This window comes from Accipiter gentilis, chromosome 1 (genome assembly GCF_929443795.1).
Source record: "Accipiter gentilis chromosome 1, bAccGen1.1, whole genome shotgun sequence".
Lineage (NCBI taxonomy): Eukaryota > Metazoa > Chordata > Aves > Accipitriformes > Accipitridae > Astur > Astur gentilis.
In genome coordinates, this window is record NC_064880.1 from 55,654,493 (window position 1) to 55,680,557 (window position 26,065).

General features: G+C 50.0%; 1 protein-coding gene and 1 long non-coding RNA gene across 2 annotated transcripts in view; one reads left to right on the plus strand and one right to left on the minus strand.

Moving 5' to 3' along the window:
• The window catches only part of BAZ2B (bromodomain adjacent to zinc finger domain 2B), a 285,742-nt gene that overhangs the window by 237,598 nt on the left and 22,079 nt on the right, over positions 1–26,065 (minus strand). The window lies entirely within an intron of this gene.
• Positions 24,241–25,814, plus strand: LOC126042514 (uncharacterized). The gene is made up of 2 exons (XR_007507204.1): positions 24,241–24,350; positions 25,197–25,814. It is a non-coding gene; the product is annotated as an uncharacterized LOC126042514 (long non-coding RNA).

Genomic DNA, 26,065 nt, shown 5'->3' on the forward strand with positions numbered 1-26,065 from the left:
TGATGTGCCAAGTAGTTGGGTAGCTTGGTCTACAAATACTCATCATGTGAGTACCATGGTAAAAAACATCTGTTCTACATCATAAAAAAACTCAGCCAACAACAAACAAAAAACATTTCCCCAGCTGCAGTGTTCCACTCTTGTTCTGGCTACTCTGTGAGGCATTTTCTGGTTAGTCTTGAGGGTTGGATTTACTGGCTGGAGGAAGGGGTTTTTGAGGTGCTGTTCATGACTGCAGGAGGAAAATTACCAGTTGTTACAGATGTTTCTTTGTCTCTCAGTAGGTTCTGCTTTCCTTAAGGAAAGCCTGGTTGCTGGTAATAAGTGTGATTGGCTCTGGATGTTTGCCTGTGGAGCTGGGAGGTCCCCCCAAAATTATCTTAATTGTCCCTAATGCAGATGAATTAGGGCTTGCGGTGTTGCAGGTAGGTTCAGTTGGAGTGCATTCTGCTGCATGTCTTCCTTGGAAACTTTTAAAAGCTGTGGGCAAACAATTCCTCAGGTTCTCTTTACTGTTTTCCTGCTCGTATGTGCTTTGGTGTTTCTTACTTGAAACTGAGAGTTCAGAGTCTTTCACTTATGGTTTATATTTTAGAGTTTGTAGCTGAGGTTTTCTTACTCAGAGGCTATACTTTCTTTTGTGAGGTGCAGTATTTGTCAGGGTTTATAGTTTATGCATTTATTGATCACACATCAGAGTTTCAAATCTATCATCATCCATAAACTCTAAATCCCCAACAACCATTTTAAGCTTAGAACTTAGATTCAGGATTGATGACTTAAAAAAATGGAAATGTCTAAATCCTATGATAATAAACTGTACACTCTGAACACAAAACACTAGACTGTGAACCCTTCTGTGTGGTTTGTAACTTTCTCCTGTGCCAACAAGGGTTCAGCTCTGTGCTCTCATCTAGGGTCTGGATTTGAAATGGTACAGCCACCTCACACAAAGTCAGACTGCTAAGGTGATGAGTGAGCTGAGAGCTATGAAAATTTCTTGCAGGGCTTTATTCCAGAGGTAGGGCAGAAGTACAGACAGACAGGTGAAATCAGGGCTTTTTCTATCAAATACCAGAGCTGAATCCTATCCCTGAAGGAAAAAGGGCATGGGTTTGATAGCTACCTAAGTTTCTTGCCTCATCAAGGGCAGGAGCAAGAGGCAATCCTTCCCTACTGGACTGATGAACAGTGGAATGGCTCCTCAGGTGTCACAGGAGAAGGGGGACCATGCTGGCACCAAGCCATGTGATACACTCATTCCTGGGTGTGATTTATGTGCATTAGTTAATAAATGATTGTTTTATTCTTTCAAGTCATGTCCATATGATGGAGCTGCCACAAAGGTGACCCAGTAGACATACTGACAAAGAAAGTTATCCTCCCAAGATGCCCCGATAAGTTCAGCTGAAACATCCTTGATGACTAGTAGTTGGCGGGACAAAAATAAACTCGATGGGTGCAGGACAAAGAAACTTTGATAATGAATTGACCATCTAGGACAAAAGGAGTCAGCAACAACTATTCCAGGAACTAATGTCCTACACCCACTTACGTATCTGCACTAGAAAATTATAAAAAGTAACTTGTTACCTACCCAAAATGAGCTTCTCTGCCTGAGCTTCCTTGAGTGAAATCTACTGGACAGACCGGACCCTCGCCAGGGATGCATGGCTGGCTCCAGACTCCATGATACAGCCCATCTTTGAAGTGAGACTTTTCTGTTGTCAGTTAGCCTCGCTCCTAGAGCCGTTTGGTGAGTGTCATACCAGTCACGCCTCGCATAATATATTTACAGGTATGCATATAGGTAAAGGTTCATAAATATATACTTGGTTCACTAGTTGGAATTCTGTACTATCATGTAATACACATATATTTGCTTTACTCTTGTAATATACATACTTGCTTTCCTAGTGGTAATTTTGTAGTGACTTGTAGTCTGTGTATATATATACACCCACTAAACATACTAATTTATATACATATATATATTTGGTTTTAATAGTAGTTTTGTAGTAAACCAGACATCTACGTCCGTGTGTATTGCAGAATCCTGAGAACCCCATGGTCATGATCTTTACACATCTGCAGGTCAGGTAACCCTGACAAGTCATGATCACGACTGCTACACCGTGTCCCTTTGCGCTCTATAAAAAGTGCCTCAACGCAGTGCTCCAGGGAGGAGGTTACGCATCATGTCTGAGAGGCTGGGGACCAGTCCCAAGGGCTCTTGGACCACTTAAAGGTTCTTCAGTGTTCCAGGACAAGCCCAGTGCTGCTTACAGGGATAGGGCTGCAGGGGATTTTTCTGGCAGTGCCATTGACACTCGGGTGTTAGAAATGCCTTGCATCATCCTGGGAGCAGCCAGGGTTCCTCCAGTGCTGTGCCGTAAGGTTGCCTCTGGGTTTGCCATCAGCAGCCTGAGATGTTCCTGGTGTTTCTGGTGCCTTTGCTGGCAGCGGTGGGAGATGGAGTCTGCACAATGATAGCTGACTCCCCCCTGGCCCCGCTGAGCCCCCCTGCATGCGCTAGGAGCCCTTTGGTGTGTGCCAAGGTCCCCCATTTGCCTTTCCTCGGTCCCAGAGCCATCCATTTGCCCCATCACCCCATGGTGTTCCCCCCCACCCCCCCTTTTGTTGCACTGCTGGGCTCCCCCATTAGTTCTCTTGTCTGCTTAATACTACTTCTCCTCCTTCCCATTTGCGCACTCCAGGGTACTCTCTTGACCGTTCAGCAAGCTGTTCTCAGGAGCCAGCCCACGCCTCCGCCGCCCTGGGAGGCCCAGCTTTCCCTGATGGCAGATAGTGGCTGCGGCCCCGAGGTCCTGATGGGCGGCAGCTGTGAACCAAGGGGCCGGTGGGCCAGGCTGCAACTGGGGGCAGACGAGCGTGCTGCCGCCTTGCCCCCGGGGGGGCAGCTGCACATCGCTGGCTGCCGCCAGAACTACGGCTGCAACTGTAAAGCGGGTGAGCGCGGTGGGCGTTTCGTGCTTGGGCGGCAGGTTCAGACAGCGGGGAGCCCGGCGGGAGAACCGGCGTGGAGGTGTGCGGCAGGCAGCGGTACCGGAGCCGCAGGGGGCGGGGATGAGGGGCCGGCGCCACCGTGGGGCCACACCGGAGCGGTGCGAAGCGGCCGGAGCGCTGGGAGCCGTGGTAGTGCGGGGTGCGTTGGGACGGGCCCGGGTCAGAGCCGAAGGCTCGGGGCGGGGAGGTGAGGGGCGGCGGGGGCTGAAGCGGTTGGAGCGGTTCGGGGCCGTTCGGGCAGCACAGCGCGGTGCCGGACTGTACGTGGTCCTGGTTTATAGCTGGGTGGGAGGGATTGGTTCCAGTTACTTCTGATTTGCCCTATTTAATATCGTAAATAGCAGTGAACAGGGTGATTGGAACAGTTTCGTTTCTACAAGAGGAAATTTATAAATCGGTTTTTATCCTGTGTTGGAATTAAGATATGTATTTACTGGAGACAACGAGTCTAGCCTGAACACTGAAACACCTCCGTTTTGGGGACACCATTGGAACTTTTTTAAAATTTTCAAATCATAACAGTCTGTCAGTTTATGCTTGTTGAGTCTGAGACATTACATGATGCCCTTTGAACAGGTAAATATTGCTAATAATTGATATTTGGTTTGTAGACTATACCTTTTGTATGCTCCGAAATTACATGTAAATAACTTCTGTTGTTTCCTTTTCATTTATAAAAGCTCTGTTCATCAAACCATATAAGCACATACCTAAATTCAGTGTTAAACTTCCTGAATTGCTCTAAACTATTGTGTTGCTGTAAACTGTTTTGGCTGATAAACCTAAGCGGTCAGCTTGGTATTCCTCCATGTATATGTGATTAAGATGCAATAGCTCGGAACAAGTTACCAGGCAACTGCATGCTCCAGCTGCATAGGAGGCACAAAGCCTGGCCCGTTCCTTGTAATCAGTGGGAAAGTACAGATTCTCCTGAGACCTTGGTCACTCTTGTCTATAACATATTAGATAAGAGTATTTTTATACTCCTTTCGCAGTGGGAGAAACACTGCTTGTGTCTGTGCAGTGTGTGAAAATCACTTTACCAAGATGCTTTTATTTCTAAAACCCTTGGAAAAAAAAAGTCAAAACAAAGCGGAATTTTAAAACTTTTTTAATCCAAGGCAAACTTCAGGATTCTCATTCTTACAAAGTATTTTACAATTGTGTAACCTTGTAGACTGTACGGAGAATGAGGATCTTGCATGTGACATATTCAAAAGTTTCATTTTTTGTGTTCTACATGCTTCTACTGATCGCAGCGCCTTTGTTTCCTAATGGCAACTGGCAACAGACAATGCGTATGGGTTTCAAGGCCCTGTGGAACAGAGAAGGTAGTTTGCCAGTGTTCTTACTGATGTTGGCAGACATTGTTTCAGTGGACTGAAAGTGGCACGTTCCAAGTACCTTTTCCTACCATTGCTGCGTATTTTTTTTTAATCCAGAAGAATGTTTCTGTACTTCCCTTCCCTATAGGTAGGTGCATGTTGATTTACATTGCATGCTATTGCAGTGTTCTTAGTCTACCAGTTACAGATTACTCCTTTCAGTTCTTGTGCATTTCTGAATGTGTATCTACCTATATAGCTACTAAACTCACATTTATTCAGACATGATATGCAACTGCTACGGAAGTCAGCTATTGTGCTAGTTACGGTGTTTGCCCCCAGTCAGTTGTTTTACTATCTAATAAGTACCTGATGACAGAGAAGGGGAGTGTCAGAAAATAGACAAGTCAGGCTTTATATTAGAGATGGTTTTCATAAGATTTAAGAGAACACAGTTTTGGAATAAGGATTTACATACCGCTCCCGGTGTTCTGTTGGGCTGACGTTTTGCAAGAAGCTGAGGTGTTTAACTTTCAAAAGCTGTTTATGTAAATTGGCTTACCTATGAGTACTCTCCTTCAGCTGTGTGTAACGAAGAAATAAATGTGCATCTCTAGACATGTGCATATGCAGATATAATTGTAAGTGCACAGCTGGGGGTGATGCTTGTGTTTGAGGGTAGAAATACGGAGAGGGACAGCAGTGGGGAAAGAAGAACCTTTAAAGATAGTCTAGCGTTGCTCTCATTCTAGAGGTGAATGATCAACTTTCTGTACCATTCTTGACAAATGCTTGCCTAATTTATTCTTAAACATTTCCTGTAATTATTACTACTGTCGCAAAGATTGCCACATACCCTAAGTTTTTCAGGTTGTAATTTAAGCCCCATGATTCCGTGTCCTGTGTGCAGTGGATGTACACAAAAGTTCTTCCTTATAGCTACCTTTTAGAGTTTAAACATTGTTATTTCTCTTCAGTATTGCCCTTTCCAGGTTAAGCGGATGTTTTTCAATTTATGCTTTGAAGTCAGACTTCTGTACATCGTTGAGTACCCTCTTGGACTTACTGTAGACCCTCACCAGTTATACTACACCCTTCTTGAAAAGCAGTACATCATCTGGAGGGTTCAGCAGCTAATCCATGCAAATGTAGCGCTGCAGAAGTAATGCTTGGATGTACTACCTCAAGTGTGATGTGTGACGAGGAGTCACTGGGCCTTTTGATTAGCAAGAAACAGTACATAAGAACTAGGTGACAGAAATAGGACACGAAGCTGGCATCCTGGTCTTCAAGCTTACAGTGCAGCTCCGTGGGCTTTGGCTGACTGCAGAAGAGCATGAGGCACAGGAGACAACTGCTGCTGGATCTTGGTGAAAGGTGGTAATTCATTTGGAGAGAGGTTTTCAAAGTCAGGAATTCAAGTCGGGTGCCCAATTCCAGATTGCCTGTGAAATCACGGTGTACTTCCCTCGCTTGTCTAACTTTGTGTTGTATATTGTCTAGCAGCTTTTATTTCAAAGTTAACGAAGCTACACTTGTGTGATAGGTGATGTAATGATCTCACAATAATAGGCAAAATCCAAGTCACAGAAAATGCCAGCATTTGAAAGAGAGCCCTGATAAATTGCTAGTGCCTTATACCACTGCCACTTACCAGGCCTTCCATGTTAGAGCTGTCTTAATCACTGATGCTGTTTGCTCAGACTTGGAGCTGTAATATCTGCTTCTTGTTTCAGGGTATATTATGAAGTTGCTGATGGCACTGCCTTAGCCCTTTGGCTAAGAAGAAGAGCAAATAATTTGTGGATTATCCGTATAAGCAGCAGCCAAACAGCATTCTCTTCGAATCAATAGGGAAGAAAGCTGCACCGGTTTGTCTGGGTTCCCTAATACCAAAGGTCTTTCTCACATTTATTGATCCTTTACATTTTCCAACTTGTTCAGGGTCAGTTGATGACCGGAGCAAACTGTCACGTCTTTGAAAAGTGCTTGTAACTGTGAAAAGAGGTTTGTTGACTTCCTCACGTGATAAGTAGACATTGAAGAAATTGCATGTTGCTCATCTCTTAAGTCAGAGACAGGAATAAGATAGATACTGTGTTACTAGAAAATAAAATACAACTGGGCCCCTTGAGACAGAAATGTAGTGATGAAATCGTGTAATATTATCACAGAGACATAGTGACTGTTTTCTCAACTAATAAACAGATCCTAGGCAGAAATAATGTTTGTTCCAGTTAATTCTGGTCAGTCTCCCAAGGCGGTGGATCTGCTTTGCAAATGAGAAAAAGTGGACCTAAATATGGAAACAGGAAGGGCTATTTTTGTTCCCCAGTTCAAAATGGGCACGGCAGAGCCTATATAGTTTTCAAATTGGTAGCAGCTCCTTCGCCTGCTTGTTAGCAGACATAGCAGAATCTGTACTTTCTCCTGTATGGCTCTTGAAAGGAACTTGGTTGAACTCGTTTGCTTGTTGGGAAAAAAAAGTGGGATGTTGGATCAAGTGCAACTGTAGCAAATACTGACCTTCCTGAAACTATTTAGAGTTTTCATGTGTTGATACTCATTAGAAAAACCCAAAACTTGAAAAAAATCCTATAAGGATTAAGCTATAAGATTGTTTTCAGGGGAAAAAAAAAAAATAATGGAAAACTAAATGGAAGATAGTTTTAGAGAAAGTAACTTTCATAGCACTTGGAGGTAACATAGCTGTCTGTAAACAGGATGTTTAAGGAAGAGATTCTTGGTCTCTTTATGATTCTTTCTGTGGCCTTCTAACTGAAAAGTCTGACTGTGTGAACCCTGGTTATCTGTGTTACAGAAAACTGATCTGCTTTGGAAGCTGAGATTCTTCTGAAACAGAGCAAAGTAGGAGAGACATGGTCTGGTGGTTTGGGTTACTATCATGTAATTTACACAGATTGTGTAACAGCCAAATCTTTTTGTGATTTAAAAACTTCATTTAACTGCATAAAGGATGAATGTGCCCCATGAATAGTTTCTTGTGTTCATGCACATTGCCAGTGATTTACCACTGAGAGAAGTCCTAGCAATTGTAAACAACTAGATAATTCATCAGAACATCACACATAAATATATCTCAAATAATTTTTATACCACAGCTAGTCTAATGCATTAACTTTTTTTCTGTGGAGCTCTTCCGTAATAATCTACTTCTCATTTTATGGGATAGACAATGAAAGAATTTCTTGAAATATCTAAAAGAAAACATTAGATGAGAAAAGAGCAGAGATAGAGTGGGTTTTGAAGTGTTGATGCAATATTACAGATTGTGTTGCCATTCAGAGAGGAGAAGACTACTTTGGTTATGATACCAAAATATTTCTCTTCCACATCTGTAAGCTACACTAATTATTTTATGCTTAGAAGCTTAAAAGATCCTGAGAAGTTAATTTCAACCTCTTAATAAAGTCTGCATGGTGAACATGATATCATTCCCCTTGTGTGGTTTAGATTAACACGTATCTTTCTCAGTGACAACTATTAAACTGAAAGATTTATTTTCACATATCATGGATATCAGAAATGATAAGACTACGTAAATTGTCAGAGGTTTGAACTTACAAGTCTACTGAAGCCTTTAAGTGCCTGATTAATGTTTAAAAGCAGAAGAAACCCTACAGAATTCAGGTGGGACTGTATTTCTGTGAAGCAGCACATCTGGTTTTATTACCCCCCCATGCACCTTTGTACCCTCACCTGCCCTCCCCACTATGTCCGTGTCTCCCCCATGCACACCCCCATGTCCTGCTCCAGCCCACCCCCTTCACCCACACGAGTTTTTAACCCACACGAGTTGTTTCTCCCTGTACCCCCTGCTCTCTTATCTCCTGCCCTGCCTCCCTCCTTTCCCTCCTCCATATTCCACACCACCACCACCCCCCATCATCCATCAGGCTCCAGACCCCTGGTGTGCTGCCTGCACCCTGTTCTCTGTCATTTTTTTTCCTCCTTTTCCTTACAAGTTGTTGTTGTTTCTTTTTAATGATGATTAAACTGTTTTCGTTTCAAGCCACGAGTTTTCTCGCTTTTGCCCTTCCGATTGTCTCCCCGTCCCGCTGGGGGCGGGGGAGCGAGTGAGCAGTCGCGTGGGCCTTTGTTGCCGGCTGGCGTTAAACCACGACATGAGGTGAGTTGCAAGCCCTGCCTGGCTAATGCTGGAGGCTCTCTGTGTTCCTCCTGCCATCTCGACGGGCCGTCCTTGTTCTTCATCGCCGCTTTATAGCGAGCGCCTCTCGCTCTGTAAGCGGCAGTACTGGGGCCGTGTTGCAGGCAGCAAAAGGCAATTGTGATGCTTGCTGGCAGGAGCGGCAAGGAGTGCGGAGCCACGCTCCTGTGGGGAGCAAAGATGGAGCCTCGAGGGCTCTATGGTCCTCTGCTGAGGACATCTAATATCCCGATAGGCCTCTTTGCTTTCCCTGCTTTCAAGTCTGATTACTTTGCACGCCGGAGGGCAGGGCGGTAAGTAACACCGTGCAGCGTCTCTTCGATAAGAGACAAGCCCCGCGCAAGGAGCCTTGCGTGCGTGCGTGCAGGATTAGGAGAGCAGCGTTCTGATAGCACGGAGGTGCCCACCCCGACCGAGCCCCAGGATCGCCGGGGTATCGCTCGCTCGCAGGTGGGCCGCTCGCATCTGGTGCGCTGGGCCGCGGCCTTTCCTGCCGAACAGAGCTGCCCTTCTGGCACGAAGCAGCTTTGGGTCTCTTGTGGCCTGCCTTCAGGCTGTCAGCTGAACCAGGCGTTATTTTTTGTTGTAAACCTCTCACCAGCGTCTGCTGACTGGCTGCTGTCGCTCCTGCAACCCTGATGCCACATGCAGAGGGATACAGCAGTCCCTGGGGCTTGCTCCAGGGGACACCCCCCTTCCCCCCTCCCCCCCATTTGCAGGTTCCCTGTGCTGCTTCTCCTCTCTAGATAATGGAGTGGGGGGACAGGGACAGAAGTGGCCGCCCGAATTGTCTGTTCTTTGCACTTGACTGCTGTAAACGCTCCAGCCGCTCGGGTGCTTTTTGGAAGGGAGGCGATGAAGAGGAGTGCCCGGGCTGCGAGTGGGGAAAGGGCAGGGCGACGTCAGCCCTGTGCCCCCAGTAAGGAGTTGCCGCCTGCGGCTGGTCTCTACTGGGCTGAGCTGTCAGTCATCCCTCACGCAGCTGACGCTCAGAAGAGGATCGTTGCGGGTGTGCGAATTCTGCTGCCCCGTGGCCGCAGGTGGGAACTGGCGTTGGGGAGGCGCGCATGCGCGGTGGGGTGTGTCGGTGGGCTCCTGCTGTTGACGGGTAACCGAGACGCGGTAAGGCATCTCGACAGGCGCGCATGCGCAGTGGCGCATGCACGGGGCTCGCTACTGTTGCCCGGCAACGAAAGCGCGACACGGCGCCTCGGAAACAGCGCATGCGCGGCGTCGCGGTTTACGGCAGATCTGCTGTTGCCTGGCTACCAAACCACGGTACAGCGGCTCGGAAGCCGCGCATGCGCGGTCGCGGCCCCTTGCGCCAGCGCTCTCGCACGCCACCTAACGACCAAAGTTGGTACTGCATTTGGGGTGCCGCGCATGCGAGCTGGCGCGTTCTGCCAAGCCCTCGCCGCTGCCACCCCGCGACCAATGTGCGGTACTGCAGCTCGGAGGCTGCTAGTGCGCGGGGCTGTCCCGGTCCTGCACATGCCGTCCGACGGTACCGGCAGTGCGTCCCCGGGGGAAAGTGCCGCCGCGCTCGTTGCTTCCTCCCTCCCGGTAAGGAAACGCCGCTGACCGCCCCGCGGGCGCGGTGTCGGCGGGCGCTCCGCTCGCAAAGCGCCGAACATGCAGCGCCGGCACCGCACAGGTGCGCAGCAGCAGCGCCGCCGCCGCTGGTGCCGCCTTGTGGGCAAAGTGCGGTACTGCAGCCCGGCGTTCGCGCGCCGGCTCTGAGCCCTCCGGCGCGCCGTCGTACGGCCGGCGCGCATGCGCGATCCCCGGGAGCAGCGTGGCGGCGCGCAGGGCGAGGGTGTTGGCGGCAGCGGGCGAGCGCCAGGACCGCGGGTGAGGCGAGCGATCCCCTCCGGCGGGGGCGGTGGGTGCCTCCTGCCCGCTGGCCGCCCGGGGCCGGCGGGACGGGAAGCTGCGAAGCGGCCGCGGCGGCAGGCTCTCGGTCCGCCGGAGGCGAGCCTGGCCAGGGCAGCGCCGGGCAGGTCCCCGAGAGCCGACAGAAGGGAAGAGGGGACAGAGGCGGGCACCCCCCAGGCGCGGCCAGCGGGCGCCTCCCCGAGTCGCCGGAGCTCCCCCGGCACCTTCCCCCGGCCCCGCTCGGCCCGTGCGGCTGCCCCCAGCTGCAGTCCCTCCCCTGAAGCCTGTGCTGCAGCCGCAGGCAGCCCCCGAGCCCTGTCGTGAGGGCGGCAAGCTGGCCCTCCGGTGTTCTCGAGTCTCCCTTAACGCGGGTGCCGTTACCAGCGGCGCGGGGAAGGAGCGGCGTCCGTCCGCGGAAGCCCTTGCGGACGGAGGGGCTCCGGCCAGGGCGGCGCTGCGGTAATAACGGTCGCTGCTGCCTCTTTCCCTCTGCCAGAGGCCACGCTGTGAGCGCGGTTCTCTCTTGTTCCCTCTTTGGTTTTCTTGTTTTCCGGGTGGCTGGGCCCGGCTACCCGCCGGGGTGCTTCGGCTGGGGGGTTTGGGGTGGGGTGGCGTGGCCTGGCCGTGCCGCCGGTGGCGGGGAAATAAAGCCTGAAACGGCAATCGAGAAGCAGCGCCCTGCCTGTGCTGGGGCTGCCCCACAGAGGCGTGGGGCCGGGCCCTCCGCAGGTCCCGAGCGCTCCCCGAAACTACGTGTGGGGCCCCGGGGGTGCAGGGCTGTGGGGTGGTGACGCTCGGCGTCGCCCTTGGGCGCTGCAGGGTCAGAAATGGAGAACAAGTTTTCTGTTCCTGGGGCTTGACAACAGGCTCGTGTGGCTGATGTGGGGGCTCGGAAAGAGACCGAGCTGCCCGGCTTTGGGCCCAGAAACAGAGGTCTGGCCCTGCATGTTTGGGCCTTGAGAACAGGCTCAGCAGCCGGGTGTTTTGGCTCCCAAATGGGCCCCGAGTCAGCTGGTGTGGAGGCCAAAAGTGGGAGCCGGCTTGGCTGGTTTTGCAGGCGGGTGGGAGTGTGTTGGGGGCTGCGGCAGGAAGCGGGGGGCGGGCAGGGTGCGTGGACCCTCCCCGGAGATGGGGGTCTAGTTGTGTCGGACGCCAAAGTTCGGGAGGCCGGCACGCAGTGGGCCGAACTCAACATCTGCGGTGGTCTGTGGGGGGAAAGGCGCTTTTCAGACCTCACGTGCCCTCTTGGACTCCAGCTCTTCTTTCTGCACTGCTCAGAATAGTTGTTAAGTAATTAATCGCCCAAACTAACAGATATTTTCTTGGCGTGTAACTCTGATGTTTAATCCTAATGCTCCAGTTTTGGCAGCAGTTGATATACAGCCTTATGGAAAGCCCAGACTGTTGCACGTAGCTGGAGCTTGTAAGGAGAAGCAGCTGAAATCAGCCGGAGCTTCAGTGTGGAGCTGGGGCTTCAACAAGCCAGAACTGTAGCAAGCGGGAGCTGGAACGAGGCGGGGTGTCCGCTGTCTGGAGCGTGCATTATCCACAGGCAAAAGTACCTGCGGCTGTAATGAGCAGAAGGCGCGATTAGCTGGAGCATCTTTTCGCTGTAGCGTCCGTCAGCCGGACTGTGCTCCCAGCATGGCCGAAGAGTGGCCGGGCGCAGGCAGGGCTGTCTGCAGCAAGCAGCTCCGAGCAGCAGGGAGGTGAGTTGTCCTTCTGCCAGCAGGGAGCCCGGCCTCTTCCCTCGGGGATGCAATCCACGCCGTGCTCCTCTCTCTGCGTGGAGGGTCTCGCCCGGTCCGTTCCCATGGGCAGAAGCGAGGTGGGGGTCCCCCGGCTCTCCTGGGGCAGCCCCCCCGCAAGGGGGCGCAGACAAGGTGTCGTCGTCCCCTCGGTACCGGGCAAAGGGGAGAGAAACCAGCCAGCAGGAGCTCCTGGGGTGCAGAGCCCTTCCGGCAGAATCCTCCCGTCTTTTCACCGTTGGCTGGGTGTGACAAGCAGGTTCGTTTCTTTGTCTCCTCTTCTTCCAGTGTCACATTCCGCGTCACACGAAGAAAATCCTGCGTGGTCAATTCCACTTGCTGCTCAGGTAATCGCACGTATCGGGCTGGGGGAGTGGAGAGAAACGCTTGTGAGTTCGAGGGTACTACAGATGCTCCACGTTAAACCCACAGAGAAGGCAAATATGCTGCTAGTGCAGAAAAGCTGATGGAAAAATTGCTGTTAACAGATCGTGCCCTGTTCCTGAACTGGTCGCTTGATGTGTTTTTGTTTCAGGTGAAAGAATGAAATTTCCTGTCTGGTAAATTCAGAGCTGCCTGTTAGCTTCTTCAGGGTTGAGTGTTTCTCTTCTCTCTGTTCATGTTGATTTTATGGGCAAGTTGGAAATAGCCTTTTACTTTTTTATGTATAACTGAATTTTTAGGAATATGTGGTGTCCCTGTAGTTCATTTTTGAGCACCTAGATGCCAGTAGAAATGTAGTGAGTGAAACGTGATGGGAACTGGTACTTAAACTTGATTTTTATTTGTTGGGGTTTTTTTTTTTTCTTCCCCATTAAGAGTGTTGATGGCATGTTGTCCCGTGGCACAATCCCCATTCCGTTCAGTGGAGTCTTCAGCCTAGGACTTTTAAGTAAAAAAGTTTGTCCTTCCAAAAAGGGGCTAGTCATTCCTAGGACTGAGGCATAGACTTGGAGAGTCGCTTAAGTACGTGATCGGAATTAAAGCCAACTTTCAGTTGAAGTTGCTGCTGTTGGTCTTTGCTTTCACTGATTTCTCCACCACTCCCTTGTGGTTGGGAGCTCTGAATCGTAACGTTTTTCAGTCTAACGCATTTCCACCCCCCAAAAAAAGGAGAGGCAGTTGTCTAAAAGTTAATTAGTTTCCTCACAAATGCGTGAGTACATAAAATTTGAGTTATGATGATTAAAACCATAAAAATGATGCCAGTCTTGCAGATCTGGACTATTTCTGGACAGGCGTTCATCACACGCAGAAGTCGTCAGGGTACGGATCACCTGCGCTTCATGCTCTGACAAGACAAAATGCTAAGGCAGGGATGAGCTCTGAAAGAAAAAAAAAAAAAAAAAAGGATACAGGGTCACGGTTTTGTTGTGTTGTTGTTTGTTTTTAGAGTGCAGTATTGACTGGTGCCAGCCTGCAGAGCTCTTCTGCTGCCTGACCTCTCCTTCTCTTTCATGGCTGTAATTGTTGTTTGGATAATTGTAGAAGAGCAGTTAAGTTACTTGCCTCTGTGAATGTGCTGGTAATACCAGGAAGGCAAATGCTTGAACCAGTAGTGAATAACTTGGCTACAGGTAGAATTTCTGAAGGAAGAACAGCAGCAGCAACAGGAAGCCAATAGCAAGCGACCAAAAACTTGCATATGTCAAATGCATCAAAGCTTTATTGCCGAATGTTGTTTGGCAATACGTTCCAAATGGCTTTTTTTGGTAAACGTAAATTTTCAGGAAGTTCAGGGTTGCGTGTGGCAAAACGTGTCCCTCTGCGTCCGCGTCCTGCTACGTAAATAGCATGGGTCAATGGCAAGTCCAGTGACAGGGCTGCTGTTCCCTACTCTTGACGTTGTCTTAGTAGTGTTGCAGCATTTAGACCTTAACAGACGGGCTGAGGAATGGAAGGAGAATGCCCGTTTTCTGTAAGGGCTCAGAATGCCAACCCTTTTCTCTGCCTGCCGCTCCCCGGTGCGTGAGATGAAGTTGTTTTATTTTTCTCCCTTGTTCCTGGTCTAAATATTTCTGGAGCTGTTGCTGCTGTAGGTTTGCAGTTGGTGTTGCTGCGTTTTTGTAGCATCCTAGCGATGGGTCATTTCTGCCGTGGCGAAGCGTCGAGATACGGTTTTCAGTGTAAAGCGTCAGAAACTACATTCACTACAAACCGGTAACTTGCGGTGCAGGTGAAACCGATCTGGCGTGTGCAACTGTGCTTGCAGGGATGCTTGGTGGCTCCTCATCAAAACGGCAGGCTGTGTGCGTGGACATCCGTAGGGTTGCACTCTGGGTCCGAGAGCGTTAACGTATTTTTGCTGTTGGAAGGTGGAATGGAGCGTGTGCCTGTTAAATCTCAGGGCAGTCAAAAGCTAGGAGGGACCCTGAGCGGGTTTGGTGGCACAACTGTGGTTTTAAAAGATCTTGCCCGTTTGGAGCAACGGACTGGAAAAAAATGATTCCTTTTTTGCAACAAGGCAGTTCACAAGATGTGTTGCTGTGCTCTTTAGCAAAAATACTTAACTTGGGATGTATAGGTTTGATGGAGCCTTGGCTGTACTAAAGCTTGAGAAAATGTATGTAGGTCTCTGGGTGTGTCACCTGTGTGTATCTATGAAAGTGAGTTCTAGTGAAAGTAAAGTTGCCAATGAGTCAAAAAAGAAAGGAGAAAAAAAAAAAAAGGCCCGGTTGTCTGAAAGATGCAAAAGCTCTAGTGGCCTGTGTCAACAACTGTACAGAAGATGACGCAAACATACTTTTTCCTCTGCTCAGTCATACTGTCTTCACAAACCTTAAAAAAAAAAAAGGCAGCTTTGGCTTCCTACCCAGCTTTGTGCTAATGTGTTGGGTTTTTTCTTCTCTCAGCTGGATGTCAGCTGGCACCGTTTCGCTGTGGTTGCCCTTTCTTCTGCCGTGACGGTACAAGACAGAGGGAAAGATTCCGTAGTGGCCTGCAAGTACAAGGTACGCCTACGATGTGTGTCTGCGTTTTTGCAAAGGTACTTGCGGTATGGACTTTAACATTGAGAGTGTGCCAACTCTCCTTCTACTTTTTTTTACGTGAAGTATTTTAACAGAAATACTAAAAATAAGTTCTGTTCTGGAGCATGTTACACCTATACAAAGCTTACTTCCCTCAGTTTATTTTCTCTTCCTGAAAGCATAATCATCTGTTTCTGTGTGCTTGCTAGTAAATGATACTGTGAAAATAATTTTGTACTAAGAGGGAAGAAACTGTTCGTAAGAGTTCAGGTGTTCAGAAGAAACAGACTTTGTTTTCATGATAAAAGCTTTATGCTTTTACAGTCAATGAGTTTTTTAAAATATATTATAGTAGTACTCAAAAACGTTACGGAGATAATTAGCATCTGTACTAAAAGCAATCAAGGTCAAAGAAGAGACGGGGGACAAAACAGGACAAACGGGCATCGCATCTGTGTGTTTCCCAGGCTTTCCCAGGAAGCATTAGCAGCCTTGTAACTAGTGACAGTGAGCCCTGAGGTGTTTTTGATGAGTTACTGCTTCAGGAATGTATTTTTTCCTTTAACCTACAGTGTGTAATTTTGACTTCAGTTGGAAAGAGATTTTCCAGAATGGAAGTCTTTCTCACTCAAAGAAATTTTGTTTTAGGAACTTCCCATCAGAGTGGATCTTCAGAGGTGATTGACTTGACAGTAGAAGTCATCAGTAACAAGACTTTTCACTCTCTGTAAAAAAAAAAAAAGTCCAAAGACCCAAGCACAGCCCATCTTCCTAAAGTTGATGGCATCACTGGTCTTTGGTTTCTCAGTTGTAACAGTCGAGATAACATGAAAACGTGTTACTCTGCCTGCTTCAGTACTGCCAAAAGCATTAGGAAATCCACCAGTGCTTTTTGGTAGTCTGAGGTATTGCAGCACTGGGGATTTTACAAACTGACTTGCATTGTTTAAACTGTAACTGCCAAATAGCTGTAGTATATGATGTGTTAGGTGTATGTAAGCAGTTAGGTATTTTTCTAAATGTTTAAAAAGAGAGGCAACTGAATGTTATGGGTTTTTTTTCCTGATGTTTTGACGGGGTGCTCTGAAGTACTTTCTTTCTGTCTGGCTTTCAATGGTGCATTTCCCTGGCAGTTCAGTAGCGCCTCTCTTGGGCAGCTCAGCTGGCCAGGTGTCCCTCCGCATTATGTAACACGCACAAAACCCCCTAGTCCCATTATAACTGTGTACTTTGGAGAGGGATAATTTAACGGTACGAATTCAGAGCTGTGCAAGTTAAGGTAATGGGAAAGGGAAATCAAATACTTTTACAGTATAAGTATTTTCACTGGATGTATATAAACATGGGCACACCTTTTTAGTGTAAAGTGAATTACTGAGATTTATTCTTTATTTTTCATTTTGCTCTTTGAAGTTTTCCACTTCACTTTCAGCTTTATTCACCAAACAAGCAAGATGCAAAGCAGTAGCAGCAGCGCAAGGGCTGTAGCTATTGTGGTGGATCCGTAAGTGTAGATTCTGATTGCGTACGACCTCGTCCCGCAGCCTCCCAGGGTTATCTCCCTGCAGCAGTGCTGTAAGGAAGGGAGGAGACAGTTTTCCAACACCGGCAAGAGTGTTTACTTGTATGCTAAGAAGGTGTTCAAAATGGTATCGATTAGCCTAAATGCTGATTTTAAGTGTTCAAATCGCTCTTAACTTTTAGAGGAGGTGGTGTATTTCGAGCTGACCTTTTTTACCTGGAATCCTCCTTTAGCTCAGCGACTCTTCTTGTGCACCCCCAGCCTCTGCTGGCAGGGCGGTATGAGAAGCTGGAAGGTCCTTGACTTAGTATAAACACTGCTTAGCAACAACTACAGCATCAGTGTGTTGTCAACATTATTCTCATCCCAAATCCAAAATGGCCCTGTACCAGCTACTCAGAAGAAAATTAACTTTATTCCAGCCGAAACCAGGACAATCCCAAACCCCCTGATTCTGGGTCTGCAAAGGAAAAATACCAAACAAATTTGGGACGCCTGGGAAAGCCCAATCTGCCTGGATTTGCGCAGCTGGAAAGCAAAAACCCCACCCCATTTGCATGCACAAACCGCAACCAAAAGATCACTCCTTTTTATGTTGTGGAAAAGCACTGAAACACACCCCAAACTGAGTATTTTGAAAGAGCAAAAAACTCCCCAGTTTGGGGAAGACTGGGGGTGAAGCACAGGCATTTTGAGGGGCATTGCTGGGGGTCCTCCCAGCGTGGATGATCTGGTGTGGATGCTCTGTTGCGGGTTATCCCAGGTGAGTTACCTGCTGTGGATCATCCTGGGTGGACTCCCTGGGGTAGGTCATCCCCACCCGTGTCCCACCATGCACCTTTGTACCCTCACCTACCCTCTCCCTGGCGTGTGTTTCTGCCCCATATGCCCCCCGCTGCTCCAGCCCGCCCCCTTCACCCATGCGAGTTTTTAACCCACGCGAGTTGTTTCCCCCTGTACCCCCTGCTCTCCTATCTCCTGCTCCCCCCCTGCTTCCTTTCCCTCCTCCATATTCCACACCACCCCCTCCGCGCCCCCATCATCCATCAGGCTCCAGACCCCTGGTGTGCTGCCTGCACCCTGTTCTCTGTCATTTTTTTTCCTCCTTTTCCTTACAAGTTGTTGTTGTTGTTTCTTTTTAATGATGATTAAACTGTTTTCGTTTCAAGCCACGAGTTTTCTCACTTTCGCCCTTCCGCTTGTCTCCCCATCCCACTGGGGGCGGGGGAGCGAGTGAGCGGTCGCGTGGGCCTTTGTTGCCGGCTGGCGTTAAACCAGGACACGAGGTGAGTTGGAAGCCCTGCCTGGCTAATGCTGGAGGCTCTCTGTGTTCCTCCTGCCATCTCGACGGGCCGTCCTTGTTCTTCATCGCCGCTTTATAGCGAGCGCCTCTCGCTCTGTAAGCGGCAGTACTGGGGCCGTGTTGCAGGCGGCCAAGGGCAATTGTGACGCTTGCTGGCAGGAGCGGCAAGGAGTGTGGAGCCACGCTCCTGTGGGGAGCAAAGATGGAGCCTCGAGGGCTCTATGGTCCTCTGCTGAGGACATCTAATATCCCGACAGGCCTCTTTGCTTTCCCTGCTTCACGTCTGATTACTTTGCATGCCGGAGGGCAGGGCGGTAAGTAACACCGTGCAGCGTCTCTTCGATAAGAGACAAGCCCCGCGCAAGGAGCCTTGCGTGCGTGCGTGCAGGATTAGGAGAGCAGCGTTCTGATAGCACGGAGGTGCCCACCCCGACCGAGCCCCAGGATCGCCGGGGTATCGCTCGCTCGCAGGTGGGCCGCTCGCATCTGGTGCGCTGGGCCGCGGCCTTTCCTGCCGAACAGAGCTGCCCCTCTGGCACGAAGCAGCTTTGGGTCTCTTGTGGCCTGCCTTCAGGCTGTCAGCTGAACCAGGCGTTATTTTTTGTTGTAAACCTCTCGCCAGCGTCTGCTGACTGGCTGCTGTCGCTCCTGCAACCCTGATGCCACATGCAGAGGGATACAGCAGTCCCTGGGGCTTGCTCCAGGGGACACCCCCCTTCCCCCCTCCCCCCCATTTGCAGGTTCCCTGTGCTGCTTCTCCTCTCTAGATAATGGAGTGGGGGGACAGGGACAGAAGTGGCCGCCCGAATTGTCTGTTCTTTGCACTTGACTGCTGTAAACGCTCCAGCCGCTCGGGTGCTTTTTGGAAGGGAGGCGATGAAGAGGAGTGCCCGGGCTGCGAGTGGGGAAAGGGCAGGGCGACGTCAGCCCTGTGCCCCCAGTAAGGAGTTGCCGCCTGCGGCTGGTCTCTACTGGGCTGAGCTGTCAGTCATCCCTCACGCAGCTGACGCTCAGAAGAGGATCGTTGCGGGTGTGCGGATTCTGCTGCCCCGTGGCCGCAGGTGGGAACTGGCGTTGGGGAGGCGCGCATGCGCGGTGGCGTGTGTCGGTGGGCTCCTGCTGTTGACGGGTAACCGAGACGCGGTAAGGCATCTCGACAGGCGCGCATGCGCAGTGGCGCATGCACGGGGCTCGCTACTGTTGCCCGGCAACGAAAGCGCGACACGGCGCCTCGGAAACTGCGCATGCACGGCGTCGCGGTTTACGGCGCTCCTGTTGTCGCCTGGCAACCAGAACGAGATACGTCATCTCGGCAGCCGCGCATGCGCGATGCGCCTTATACGGCGATCGCTGATGTTGCCTAGCAACCAGGACGCGTTACGGCAGTTATGCATCCGCGCATGCGCGCTGCGCCTTGTACGGAGCTCGCCGCCGTTGCCTGGCAACCAGAACGCGTTACAGCAGCTCGGAATCCGCGCATGCGCGCCGCGCCTTGTACGGCGATCCCCGCTGTTGCCTGGCAACCAAAGCGCGACACGGCGCCTTGGTAACTACGCATGCGCCGCGTCGATGTTTACGGCACCCCTGCTGTTGCCTAGCAACCAGAACGCGTTACGGCAGCTCGGCATCCGCGCATGCGCGCTGCGACTTCTACGGCGCTTGCCGCTGTTGCCTGGCAACCAAAGCGCGACACGACGCCTCGGTAACTACGCATGCGCGGCGGCGCTCCTGCTGTCGCCTAGCAACCAGAACGCGTCACGGCAGCTCGGCATCCGCGCATGCGCGCTGCGCCTTGTACGGCGCTCGCCGCTGTTGCCTGGCAACCAAAGCGCGACACGACGCCTCGGCAAACGCGCATGCGCGGCAGCGCTTCCGCTGTCGCCTAGCAACCAGAACGCGTTACAGCAGCTGGGCATCCGCGCATGCGCGCTGCGTCTTGTACGGCGATCGCCGCTGTTGCCTGGCAACCAAAGCGCGACACGGCGCCTCGGAAACCGCGTATGAGCGGTGTCGCGGTTTACGGCATTCCTGCTGTTGCCTGGCTACCAAACCACGGTACAGCGGCTCGGAAGCCGCGCATGCGCGGTCGCGGCCCCTTGCGCCAGCGCGCTCTTTCGCCACCTAACGACCAAAGTCCGATAGTGCAGCTGGGGTGCCGCGCACGCGCGCTGGCGCGTTCTGCCAAGCCCTCGCCGCTGCCACCCCGCGACCAATGTGCGGTACTGCAGCTCGGAGGCTGCTAGTGCGCGGGGCTGCCCCGGTCCTGCACGTGCCGTCCGACGGTACCGGCAGTGTGTCCCCGGGGGAAAGTGCCGCCGCGCTCGTTGCTTCCTTCCTCCCGGTAAGGAAACGCCGCTACCGCCCAGCGGGCGCGGTGTCGGCGGGCGCTCCGCGCGCAAAGCGCCGAACAGCAGCGCCGGCACCGCACAAGTGCGCAGCAGCGCCGCCGCCGCCGCTGGGCCCGCCGTCGTACGGTCGGCGCGCATGCGCGGTCCCCGGGAGCAGCGTGGCGGCGCGCAGGGCGCGGGTGTCGGCGGCAGCGGGCGAGCGCCGGGACCGCGGGTGAGGCGAGCGATCCCCTCCGGCGGGGGCGGGGGCGGCGGGTGCCTCCTGCCCGCTGGCCGCCCGGGGCTGGCGGGACGGGAAGCTGCGAAGCGGCCGCCGCGGCAGGCTCTCGGTCCGCCGGAGACGAGCCGGGCCAGGGCAGCGCCGGGCAGGTCCCCGAGAGCCGACAGAAGGGAAGAGGGGACGGAGGCGGGCACCCCCCAGGCGTGGCCAGCGGGCGCCTCCCCGAGTCGCCGGAGCTCCCCCGGCACCTTCCCCCAGCCCCGCTCGGCCCGTGCGGCTGCCCCCAGCTGCAGTCCCTCCCCTGAAGCCTGTGCTGCAGCCGCAGGCAGCCCCCGAGCCCTGTCGTGAGGGCGGCAAGCTGGCCCTCCGGTGTTCTCGAGTCTCCCTTAACGCGGGTGCCGTTAGTAGAGGCGCGGGGAAGGAGCGGCGTCCGTCCGCGGAAGCCCCTGCGGAAGGAGGCGGCTCCGGCCAGGGCGGAGCTACGGTAATAACGGTCGCTGCTGCCTCTTTCCCTCTGCCAGAGGCCATGCTGTGAGCACGGTTGTCCGTCGTCCCTGGGGATGCCGTTGACTGCAGCAGCCTCAGGCTCGCGTGGGCTGTCTCTGCCCGGCCTCCCTCTCCTCACGGCACGGGAGTGTTACTGATTGGTTATTGTTTATGTTATTGATTTGTTATTGACTAGTTAGTAGCTTTGATTTGTTATTGATTTGGTAGTAGTTAGAATAAATCATGTTTAATAAGAATATAAAATGGTAAGAAGTAGTTTAGCAAAGGTATCTCTATTGTATTTGCACAACCGACAGCTGCTGTGAAACCTTCTGTACAACCCGCTACCAAGGCCAGAGGAATTGGCCAAAATCATTTAATAGGAACATTTAGAACTTAGCTAATAAGTAACAAGAACATTTAGAACTTAGCTAATAAGTAACAAGAACATATAGAACTTAGGTAACAAGCTTGAGATTTAAGATGATTTTGATATAGTGTTTGTCAGTAGGAGTATATTATAACAACCTAGACGAATGGAGAAAATGTCAGAATTTTAAATTAATGGGAACTAATAAGAGTTGAATGAAGCAACTTGTAGTTATTTGCCAAGAAATAGTTAGTTACCTGCCAAAGACCAAACTGCGCAGAATCACCTGAAGGAGGTCAAGAAGCGGACAAGCGAGGAAGACTATGAAAGACCACCAGAGGACTCTAGAAGACCACCAGAGACCTTCAATGCGCATGCGTAAAGGACATTAACGTATGCTAATAACTTCCCAGAAATCTAATGAATATGCATAACATTTCTCGGAAATCTAATGAATATGAATGAATAAGTTTAATATAAGGTGTATGATTTTGGAGTTCAGATGTGTGTGGTCTTTTGAGAGGACTCACCCACGCACCCGGCCGTTAATAAAGAAGTGTCTGCTTATCTACACTAAATTGGTGTTGATAAGTTTTTTACTCCGAGTTTTTCAGTAACAGGAGCACAGAGGGACAGGCAGAGCGCTTACTGGCTGTGGACGGGAGCTGCTGAAGCTGGAGAGGCCACAGAAAGGTAAAGAAGAAGAAATGGAAGGCCATCTGGCTGGCAGCTGCCTCCCACTGCAGGCCAGAGGGACCCTGCCTCTGTGGGTGTGGGAGGATCCCTGCTCGTAGTCCACAGCAGGTCAGACCGCCAGGGTCTGTATGCATGACCAGCAGCGCAGTACGGCCACGTAGTGAGCGAGCGAGGCTACATGTCTAGGAGGCCTAATCTCGTAAGAGCTGCGAGGGGCTCGTGTGTTCCGTTATGCGGAGGACAGCCAAGCGACTGGAGTTACAGAAGAGAAAGGGAGGAGAGAAGGAGAAAGAAGCGGCTGAACTGGCAAAGTCTCCTGGCAGCGCCAAGAACAAGAGCTGCGGTAAGCCCCAGGCCCTCGGGGCCTTGTCTCCCCTCTTCAGCGTTCTGGTCCCTCCCTGCCCCTCCCTCCCCTGGTCCCCTCTCTTTCCCACACCCCTGCCTTTTTTTTTTTTTTTTTTTTTTTCTTTCCTCCCTTGTACCTCTGATACTGAAAAGCTGGTTGAAGAAACTCCCTAAGACTCGTTTTGGAGTTTTAGAAAGCAGGCATTCTTCATTGCAGCGCTGGATGCACAGGGGATAGTTCCACCTAGTGTGCATGCCACAGCTTTAGCACAAACAGGTTATATAGAATAACTAATTGCTTATTAATCAGATTAGTATACGTATACATAAAAACGACGGCAACCGATTATCATAGCACTGCCTACATGCGATCACACGCAATGAAGGATCCATTTGAGACGAAGGGGTACTTTTGTGACCACCGACCCATTTGAAGTTCTTGCTGGCTGTCCTCGAAGTCTTTATTCTTGTCCTTGTTCTTTGATCTTGAAGTTTAACGCAGTTTCAATCACATGTGGTCAGTTTCAGCATTTTTCCCATTTAGCGTACAGGAACATCTAGTCATAAGAGCAAAGAACTGCAAAACTTAGGAGTACCTACCTCTGCTAGTTAATTGCTCGGCTATACTTTTGTCTGTTGTTTCAGTCGTAGCGTTAGTATAAGATTTCTAACAATTATTTACCAAATCTCACTTTTACAGTCACCTAGCAGCAAACCACAGCTGGTACAAAGTATTAAAACCATCCAAATATTTAGACGTGCCATACAGAACGTATGGAAATATGCTATCAGAGGTGTCCGAGGGGCAGGGGGAGTGCCGGGGGGCGCCCCAAGCCCTGGAGCAGACTCGCTGGCAGGACTCGATAGGCGTGCGACTGACTGAATAGACGCTGGCCGTCCGTCCCCTTTGCCCTCCGGGCTGCATTTGCGCTCCCTCTGCACGGCGCGAGGGGCTGTGAGGGAGCCCAGGGGAGGAGGAGGTGAGGCGCTGGGGGGGGCGGGCCGTGCCCCCCCTGTTCCTGCTCGGCTCCGGCTGTTGCAAATATTCTGGTAAAGAAATCAACATTTAATCACATAGAAGAGTTAGGTTTGATTAAGAAGTAAAATTGTGAGGCATAACGTATAGGATTGTTAAGTTTGAAACGTAGCCATAGAAACTTTAGGAGCTGTGTTATGTGTGACACTAGGAACTGTAATATTGTTAAAGTTTGAAACAGCTAACCCTAGAGACCTCACCAGGAAGTTACTGTTTTTTCTGCATGCTGTTTCAGGAAACTAAGGAAACCGTCGTGGACGCCAGTTTGCTGCTTGGAAACCCCCTTACCCTTCCCATCTTGATTTGAGTATTGAAGATGCCAGTCAGCAGAGCCAAGTGTCACTGACCAATGATTGTTTTTAAATAAGAATATTGATAAGGTTATATAATCACAGGCCGATCATTACAAAGGTTAAATTTAAGAACAAGCATAGTATGTGTTTTTATGGAAGGAGCTTAGGTAACAATGACCTGACGGGAAAAGTCTGTAAAAACTGATGGATTTTGATACTAAGTGGGACACGCCTTTGGAGGAGCGATCCCCCGTGTCCCCAGCCCTGCGATAAACAAAGTGCCTGCTTCTTAACTTCACGTTGATGTTAAGGAGTTTTATTCTGGATTTCGGTAATGGCTTTGGCGACCCAGATGGGACCTTGTGAGTGAGACTGGACGAGATCGAGCGTCGATCGAACTCCGGCTGGCACCGAGGTATTCTCGGGGAGAACCGTCACCCTTGACGCGCAAAGCTCCTCGCAGCGTTCCCTGGAAAAAAGGTAAGGCGCTGCTTCTTTGGAATTTGTTTGGAAAGCCTGCCCGTGACGCGCGGCGAAAGCTTCGCAGGGTTGGGGCTTGGAGGGTACCCGTCTGGAGTGGAAGCCTAGGCGTCTGCCTGTAAGTCATAAGCGGAAGCTATTGCTGGGTTGGAGTTTGTGTATTATTTGGGACAGCTGTCATTTGCATTTGTTTGGTATTTAGTATTTGAATGTATATAAGTATAATGGCATTAGCAAAATTGTTTAAGAATAAGAAGCAGGAAATAGAACTGCTGATGAAAAGTTAGCAGAAACATCACCGTTGGGATGTTTATTGGCACATTGGGGTGAATTGCAGGAAAAGTGGTAAACAAACAGAACTTTGAGTTATAATACTATATTGCAATTACTGTTGTTTTGTAGGAGAGAGAGTAAATGGAATAAAGTACCACATGTAGATTTGTTCTTTTTAAGTGAACATATCTGACGGGGACTGGAGGGAAGTCTCCCAGCAGAACCTCTGGTTACAGCTTGTTACAAATATTCTGATAAATTAAAATTTTATATAAGCTGGGTTTGATGAAAAAGTAAAGACTGTAGAATATGTAGGGGTTTGAAGCTCGCAATGTAGTCATCGAAACTTAGGAACATACAAAATGTGCTGTATACAGTCATAAGAAAATAAGTATTGTCTAAAATAAGTTAACCGTAGAAACTTCGACCTATTTGTTAGTTTGTAGTGTTTCGTCCTAAGAAACTAAGAGAGATCGTTATGGATCTTAGTTCTGTTGCTTAGAAACCCCACTTTGATCAAGATTCCAGTTAGTGGAATTAAGTAAGATTAACCAATGAATGTTTTAGTATAAGAATATTGAAAAGGTGGTGTGACTGAGGGCCAATCACTAGAAATGTTAAATTCAAGAATTAACATTGAATGTACTTTTATGTAAATCTAATACATGATGGCGAAAATCATACTGCGCAGAATCACATAAGAGAGGTCAACTATCGGACAAAGTGAAGAAGACTATGGAAGACCACCAGCGGGCTTCTGAAGACCACCAGAGGGTTCACCACGCCTGCGTAGAAGGACATTTACATATGCTAATGATTTATCGGACAGTTGATGATTATGTATGACACTTCCCAGAAATTTAGTGAATATGGATAACAGGTGTGTATTTAACCTGCATGATTAAACTAGACAGGTGCACACACTAGGTGGAGTGATCCCCTGTATGCCCAGCGCTGCAATAAAGTACGTGCTTCTTAACTTCTCATTGCTATTAAAGAGTTTTATTCCGGATTTCGGCAACAAGCTGAACTGGGAGAACAGAAAATTGAATTTGAGTTGACACTAGAGTCACCTTTTCAGTTTTAAATACCTTAGAGGGAGAGTTAAGTTTTGAAGAAATTGGTGGTGGTGGTGCAACAAGCGAACGAGAAACTAGACCCTTCTTTAAATCTTTAACAATGAAATTAGGAAAGCAATGGGTCACTCAGCAGTTTTTGTATGTGCCAAATTCTCCTAAACTCCTGTTAAGGAGAGATCTATTTGAGAACTTAGAGGCAGAAATTAAATTTAAAAATGGAGAGATTAAAATTTTAATTCCAGAAAGTAAACGTACCGAAGCAGTGGCTTTCTTGTTAACAGGATGTTTACCGAAAGCAGAAGATTATACCAGTCCAAGTATAATGCTGTCATTCCAATTCTCTGGACTGGGAAGTTCCTGGTAAATCCAAAAAGCAGAACCTGTGAGAGTTGATTAAAGCCAGGATCGAATCCGGTAAGAATTAAACAATACCCCCCAAAACCAGAAAGTCGGAAAGGGTTAGTAATGGTAATACAAAAAT